The sequence below is a fragment of the Silene latifolia genome, chromosome 10 (genome assembly GCF_048544455.1).
Source record: "Silene latifolia isolate original U9 population chromosome 10, ASM4854445v1, whole genome shotgun sequence".
Lineage (NCBI taxonomy): Eukaryota > Viridiplantae > Streptophyta > Magnoliopsida > Caryophyllales > Caryophyllaceae > Silene > Silene latifolia.
Window position 1 is genome coordinate 156765335 of NC_133535.1, and position 8556 is coordinate 156773890.

An 8556-nucleotide genomic window follows, 5' to 3' on the forward strand; every position below is an offset into this window, starting at 1 on the left:
TAAAAAATGAAGATCATTTGGAAAAAAATCAAAGACTCCGAAACAAACATCTATGGAATTGAAAGACATGGGCGACCCAAGACCTATGCATTTCGGTCCTCTGGACAGGGGCCCAAAATTAGGCATTAGTCCATTACATTGTTTAATTTAAAAAAAGAAAAACGAAATGTATAAAAAAAAAAAAGAAAAGAAGAAAATGTCAAAACAACGTGGTTAAACTTAAACCATAATCCGAGACCAATTTCACATTCCATCTATTAATAACCCAGATCCCAAATCAATCCCAACCCAAATCATTTTTTCACCCAAACTTTCATAATTAATTCATTCCTTTCCATCTATTAACCCAAATCCTCCCCTTTCATCCCTTCACTGATCGTCTCCTTCCATCTAACCCAAGTCTTCTTCTTTGTTCAGCATCATTGCCCTCCTCCATCCTACCCAGACCATCACCAACATTCACCTTCATCGCTTATTTCTACCTTATTTTGCACAGATGTTTTACACAAATAATACCCGTAGTATAAAAAATCTCCATTCACTGATCGCTTATGTCTACCTTATTTTGCATATCATTGCTCATTTCGCATAATTGCTTTTTCACCTTTTTTTGCCATTTAATCTAAATCGGTTGGATATTTTTTTAGTAGACTTATTTACACAAATAATACTCATAGTATAAAAAATCAAGGCAAACAAAAGTTACTTGCTCTTGGAATCTATGCCTATGCGAAAGTAAAAGTAAAGTGGCCCCCAAATGTCAGACTACTTCCCATAATTGGTTTGGTAAATATTAGGGGTTCGTTGGTCCTATCACTATAAATCTCGTGGATTAGGTAGTTTTTCCCGCGAATTTATCAGACCCCTTTTTATATGCGCCCTTAAATAAATCACAGAAAAACTACCTACTCTCCTACATTTCACCTTTTTCACATACTTCTCTATCTTCTTTTATTATTCTTTAATTATTTCACCCTAAACCTAAAACTGTATTTCATCTTCCATCATTATAAAGTTATAAAAAAATACTCAATTAATTCTATCTTTCGTAAAACTCCATTTCATTGTCGGCTTCACTGTGCAGTTTCGAGAGTCGTGTTGCATAGCGCAGAATCTCAGGCGTCCTAAGTGTCGTATCCTAAAATCAAAACATAGACAAGAAAAGATTGAGGGTTGAACCAGAAGTTGGAGCAGAAGGGAGAGCAGAAAGGAGGGCAGGTATGGTGTGAGTGAGCATGAGGAATTTACTTGGACTAGGCTTCGAGAAGTTAAGGGAAAAATGAATAAAGATTGGATGACAATAAGAAAGATCCAGAAAAAGATAAATAATTCCTCGGGACCGTAAAAAAAACCCTCAAAAATAAAGATCATTTGGAAAAAATCGAAGAGTTCAAAACAGAAATTGGAAGAGAGGGAGTCGAAGCTAATGGAAATTAACAACCGGTATGGTTTATTGGTCTACCACGCGGAAATCTATGGTCACTTACATGATACTATCAAAATCGAGGTGTTACGTTACAGGGTTGACGTCATTCAACGCTTGGCTGCTCAAATTACTAACCTTCTCAAAATATTTAATGATGATATTGAACAATCATCAACTCAACAACAACAATTTGAAGAAGCCAATGATGATGTCCAAATTACTGTGCTTCCCCATGATTATGAAGCCCATGATAATGCCCAAATTACTGAGTTTTCCCGGGTATATGTTGATTTTAGACCATCATCATCAACTCAACAACAACAACAATTTGAAGCCTATGATTTTCAAGAATTTCAAACACCCGATTATCAATAATTTGATGACCCTGATTATCAACATTTCAAGCTTCCGAATATTAACAATTTGACGCCCTGATTATCAACAATTTCAAGCTCCCGATTATCAACAATTTCAATCCCCCGATTATCAATAATTTCAAGACCACAATATCAATCCTACCGATAATAATCCTCCTACGATTGTTATTAATCCTAATCCTCCTTAAGTGTATGTTCTTTCTTGTCTCACTTAATTTTTAATTTTTAATTTTTATTTTTATACCGTCTTAACCTAAGATCGCTGTCACATCTAACTAATTAAAAATAGAGGAGGTGTGTGACGGAAGATATGCGGCTACCTAATTAATGGAAGATATATCTAATTAATTAAAAAATTGACAAGCGGAAAAATGTAATATTACTCATAAAGGGAATTTATAAGATATTTTTAGGAAATATTTTTCAATGTTGGAAGGAAATGTGATAAAAATTTTGGACAACTTTTTTAATAATTTATTAATTTTGGTAGGGATTTTACTAAGGAAGAATATGGTAGTTTTGACTTTGGAAGGTATTATACACTATAACTAGTTTTCAACCCGTGCAGAATCGCACGGGTATGTTTTTAAAAGCATTGATATAATGATTAACATTTTAAAAATGTTAACCAAAATACATGAATATTTTATACTTTATTTCTTTTATAATAATAGGTTAAAAGACGTGCAAAAATTACAAAGGTTTGAAACGTACACATGTTTTAAATCTGTGAAAAAATGCACGAATTCAGTGTTGAAACATGATATATATAGTATATTAAATGCAATGCATGGAAAATAATAAATAGATAACAATGTAAATATCGCTATAAAATCAAAATAATTGTCAAAATTTAAAAGGGTTTACAATACAATTCAAGAAACATAAATATAGAATTAACTAAAACAGTCTAATATCATTCCAGCCCAAATTTATATTTTTTTTCGTCTTAATCATACTTTTATTGTTTTCTTAATATATTTGTTAGTCATATCTTAATATAAATAAATAAATGAATAAATCAAAGAATGCGTCGGAGGGAGTATAACTTCGTAATATGCAGTAAGTAATGAGTAACACGTAAAAATAACCCCATATCAAATTAATGGTGATTTGTAAATGGGTCGAAATTATTTTGAACAAATTATTTAAACAGTCCATAACAATTGCAATTAGGGGCCCATAAATCACAACCTGAACAAAATCCAATATGGCACTCATATAAATTCATTTTATCTCACAATAAACCCTAGCTCAACTAATCTCTTTCCCCCTCTCTCTCTCGCCTATACCTGTAACTTCACCGATCACCATCTCACCCTCACGCTAAATCTCATATCTCACCCTAAAAATGATGCATATATCAACAAATATTTTCAGCTTGTTCATTTGAATCTAAGGACAAACACTTCAATTGTTTTGATCGTCATTAGGATTGCACAAATCCGTATGTATTGATCCCTTTTGCCGAGATTTCTGTCTTCTACAGACGATAATCAAATAAATTTGATAGCATTATTGTATAAGCATATTTCCCATATTTAATTTTTTCAATTTTCACAAAACTTTCTGATTTTTTTTCTCATTTTATGTAATTTTAACATATTTAATTTATCTTGAATCTTATTTATTTATGTCAACCGTAATTTTTTCAAGAAATTTCTTTGTATTATTTTTTTTCGTATTTGTTCATTTTTTTTTGTAGTTTATATTTATTTAATAATATTTAAGTACAAAACATAAACGGGAAATATTTTCGTACAAGACATAAACGTCAACAGTTAATTGTTAATTACTTCCTTCATATTTTCTATGGGTCCCGCATTCAATGATTTTAAAAAAAAAAAAATAAAAATAAAAATCTAGATGTGAATGACGTGGACGCATATAATTGCTATAAATGTTTTTGTATTTATAAAGATAAGATATGATATAAATCATCAATAATTTGCCTTTATTATGGAAACGGTAATATTGCCATAAATTTAAGGGTTATTTCATAACAATAATCCATCCTATTGGTGGTTTGCAATAATTACTCTATCCTATCAATAATCCCAATTAAATCCAACCTAAGCACCATACCTTCTAATAACGAACAAGATGATATTTTTTTTGAAGTTTATGTTGAAAGATTTGATAGTTTTTGGACAACCTAGCTGGTATATGTGAAGTTTATGTGTAATATTTTCAAGTGATGAATCAAGAACTTGGTTTATTTTATACACATAAACATCACAAAATATCAGCTGGTTCATTATTAGAAGGTATGGTGTTTAGGTTGGATTTAATTGGGATTATTGATAGGATGGAGTGATTATTGCAGACCAGCAATAGGATGGATTATTGTTATGAAATAACCCTAAATTTAATTGGGAGTCTTTCTAGAATTCATCTCCTCAAACTCTCTCTCTCTATATATATATATATATATGTGTGTGTGTGTGTGTTATTATGTTATTAAGACTTGTCTTGAGAAATACGGAGCATATATAACCCTTAACAAATCTTATCAAATTATCTCCCATGGACCCCAACTAATGGCTCCCACGCAACCTTCCGATGTTAGTATTATTATTATTACGGTTTTTCTATCATTATCAGTTGTTTAGGATGTTGATGTTGTTGGTTGTTGATACTGATTTTACATGATTTGGGGTTTATTGGGTTGCAGTGATGATGAAGAAACTTCTAACAGGAAGTTTGATTATATTCTCAATGTGTTGCTTCCTAAAATGTTTGAACAAGGACCCGCTGAACTGAAAGAGACCAGGTTTATGGATGTTAGAGGTTTATGCGAAAATCTTGCTTTGGGCTATGTAAGGTCCAACATGGTATACTTACTATAATTCTTCTTCTCTTGTTTAATTTTTATTGTTGTAATTTGATTTATCTCGTATTTCAGATGGGATGGAGGATTTACTTAAGGTTATATATATGAGGACTGATTTGTTTTTGTGTTTTGATTTGATAGGGTTTGGACTATGAATTCGTAGATTTTGCATCACAGTTAGTCCCCAGCTACTCAAGCGCGTACAGTTATGGTTTTCATTTCAATTTCTTTTCTCGCGAAAAGACCGCTCCTAATCATCCGGCTGAGCTTTTTTTTTGTTGAGGTTGCAAACGGTGATCCTCAGAGAGTCATCCAGTGTGCTCCTGTGCTTAACCAGCCGTATTCGCTTGGTATGTAAAGTTATCCTTGTCATTCTTTCCCACACCTTAAATAATTTCTCTTTAATTGAATTGAATTTTATTAATTGGATTCGTTCTCTTGTGGCAGATGACGAAGAGAGTCCTCCATGTTCCGTCAATTTCCACCCAAATCGTGAATATTGCGTGTATCGGGACCGATTTTCATTTCGTCTTTGTGTAATTCATTTATCGAGTCATCGTAGATGTAAAGCCATTGAGATAGCATTGTCGATATCTATAATCCATAGGATTTTTGTTTATTGCGGCCGAAGTATATATAACATACAAGTTATATTCACTTTTGTTTCATTATTGCGTTATCTATTAACTTGTATAAACCACTTATAAAACGGTTTTATTATAAATTTATTAAGGTGGGAAAACCCCAAAGGTCATCACTAATGATGATAAGTTCATTTAAATAATAAACCTTCTCAACAATAAAAATATGAACAATAATGTAAGTAAAACATTTTATATGATCCATGATTATGTAATTTGGCGTCGCAGAATCGCCTCCTCAATCCCCTCAGCACCCACCTATACGTGCTCGAACCGAAACCGCTTTATCTGTTGACCCGTGCTTTCCCGTATGTCTAGCACCCGCTTAAGTGGTGAATGTTCAGACCACTCACGCCTCAAGTGCATAAGTCGTGCATAAGGGAACCACTCCATCCATTCACTAGTACCTATGGCCCGATCAATTCTGCTCTGTCAATTATCCGCCCCCGCTTGCCCATTATCCTATGTAAAACCATAACCCTCGAACTGAACGTCCACCAAGCCACACTCATCCACAGCTTCACGGAAATTATTCATTTGTCATTAAGCTCGTTGGCCTCCTTTCATCTCGTTCGGAAATAAAATCTCCTTGTAATCCCCTATACACATCCAAGGCAACGAAGATTGCCGCCCGATAATACGTAATAGCTCCCAAGAAAGGTGTCAATCAGCAATCATTGGCCATCCATAAAAACCCGTAACACGCCAATCCCCACTCTCTTCCCTAACTATATAGTCCATATGATGAACGGACGACGATAAGAACTCACATCTGACCTCCTTATTCTACCTATAAGCTCTTCTATGAAATTAGGAGTAGACCCCTTGCCAATTGCCATGCATATTCTTGTATTTTTAGTTGGGTTTTTTGTCAAAAAAAACTATCTTTCACTTCATTTTTGGCTTTCAACTACCTTTCATTTCTTCATTTTCCAAAAGACTACCAAAAATCCACTTCCGGGAAAAAAGTCAACTTTCCGGCCTTGTCTTATCATTTCATGTTGAATCTAACTCTTTACTTCATAACTTTAATAATCGACGATAAAGATTGATTAAACCCAACATTAATCACCTCAATTTGTCTATATCTTACCCGAATCAAAGTCCTAATCACTGCAACAAAATCATCATTGATATTAATCTTAACATGGTAAATAATTCTATGATGAGGCCCCGTGTTAGAGTCGTTTCGAGATTTAGAAGATAGTAAATGTAACGATTGTTGTTTAATTGCTCAAGTAAAATATTACATAAATTCTAGAATAAGAACGTCTTTCAGCGTGAGACAGTCGATTTCTATAAAAAAAAATCAATCATTCATTGCTTGCGATAAAAGAGTGATTTTTATACAAGAGGACTGTCTCATAGTGTGAGACCGTCCTATACAATAAGCACTGAAAATCTTAATATTGAAATGAAAAAATTATGCGCTTAAAAAATGTAATAAAAACTTTTAGCATTTTAGGGAGTGTGAAAAGAAAAACATTAACAACATAGAAAAATTAGCCAAATTTAAATTTGAAAATTAAGGAAATTAATTGAGGGCCGTACGTAAATTAAATACCACTTCGTAAATAAATAATACTCCGTAGTACACAAACTCTTATTTGTGACAGCCGATATCCGTCACAAGCTTGTGACGGGTCAAATAAAATCCATATGGGAGGATAAAGACAAATCATTTGAGATTACCTATGCATTCTACTTCTTGTCTTATCTACCCATGTGAGTAATATTTGACCCGTCATAAGCTTGTGACGGATATATCCGTCACAAGTAAGACCTATTGATAATAGTAATGGTAAAAATCTGGGAAATAAATAGTGGCCAGCGGGCCCCATAACTAAAAAAACAAAAAGCGGGCCCATAACTAAAAGCACAAAAAAAAAAAAAAAGCTCACCCTATGAGTCGAACGCGGGGCAGCTTTAAAGCATTTCGCGAACTTACCGCTTTGCTAATTGTGCCATTATATGTACTTCCTCCATTCAACTCCACTCTACCATATTGAGATTTGCACAAGTATTAAGAAAGAATTAAATAGCTAATAAAAGTACAATGGAAGCAAAGAATATATTGTCATTTAGTGGCAATTTATGTAAACTTGTGGGCCATTTAATGGCAATTTGTGTAAATAAGATGTTGTTATTAGGACAAAAGAGTTATTTGGCATTGTTTTTTTGGGAAAGTGGTAGAGTGGAGTTGAATGGATAAAAATGGAAATATGGTAGAGTGGAGTTGAATGGAGGAAGTATATAATTTAACGCTTGTAGCAAGATTGGGCCCCAATATTTTGGGGGCCCTGTGCACCCGCGCGGGTTGTACACCCCTTGGGCCGGGCCTGAATTTCGGTAGTCTTTCGCAAAATGAAGAAATGAAAGGGAGTTGAAAGTCAAAAATAAAATGAAAGGTAGTTGTGCAGAAATAGCCCTAAATAAAAGGTAGTTTCTGACAAAAAAAACTCTTTTTAGTTATGTAATTTGTATTTGATGGGGCATATTCTGCACCCGCTGACCGAGTCAACATATTGAGCAAGGTCAAAGCCAAAAGACAGCAAGTCAACGTATTAGACAGCCTAAACCGACATAGCCTGTCGGCCTGTCACTTGGGTCTCGGCTAGGCAACTAACCAGCCAGGAGGCATATCCGCGTACTCACATCCAAGTCCCCTCGGCATGGAGTCAACCAGGCCAGCCGGCCTGCCATGGGTCCCTCGGCCGAGGGTAGAACAGTCTTTCCACCTGCTAGCCACTTGGCCACTACGTGACAAAAGGTGAAAGTCTATAAATACTCCTCAATCCTCATTGAGAAAACGATCCACAATTCATCCAAAAACTCACTATTAATCTGGTATAAACTCCCTTATCTCTCTACAATATACTTTGCCAAGTAACACACAACTTAATCTCTTTAAGTTTACTGACTTGAGCGTCGGAGTGAGTACGCTCGGTACCAAGCCGAGCCCTCAGTTTGTTCATCTTAAACAGGAAAGAGCGAAAGGAAGAGATAAGCAAAGACATCATTCTACAAGTTCAAGTGGTCATAATCCTGCTCCGGAATCACACCCGGAACAATTGGCGCCGTCTGTGGGGAAATGTACTAAAAGCTGGTCACCTACCTTACAAAAAAAAAAACAACCAAAAACCGTTCAAAGAGCTAAGAAGATGTCAAAACAGCCAGAACTTGTGAGTGTAGAAACTGAATTCTACCAGGACGACACGTTCCCTAATTCTGAGATCGGGCAGTCCCCCACCGGCCGAGTGATTGAGCCGGTGAAGTACG